This window comes from Aplidium turbinatum, chromosome 8 (genome assembly GCF_918807975.1).
Source record: "Aplidium turbinatum chromosome 8, kaAplTurb1.1, whole genome shotgun sequence".
Classification (NCBI taxonomy): domain Eukaryota; kingdom Metazoa; phylum Chordata; class Ascidiacea; order Aplousobranchia; family Polyclinidae; genus Aplidium; species Aplidium turbinatum.
The window spans coordinates 22277737-22278005 of record NC_137479.1 but is presented as its reverse complement, the minus strand read 5'-3'; positions in this window follow the sequence as shown (position 1 = coordinate 22278005).

Sequence of the window (269 nt, the reverse complement as noted above, 5' to 3'; positions counted from 1 at the left end):
ACCCGCTGGAATTTGTGTCACGTAGCCTACCCTAGTTGTCGGTTTTAGTGGAAGCAGTAGATGTATACTGTATAGGCCATATAAACTAGGCTATGTAGCATAAGCCTATGGCTATGCCTCAACCAAGGTAATAGCCTACGTTCGAAATTGATGGCGACATTTTTGTAGTTGATTTGACTTTTTTGGCATTTTGAGTTTTCTTGCTTAGGCTATATTTTCAACAGGGTTTTATTATGTCACTTGTCAGCGACGGCTTATGCTTGATTTCA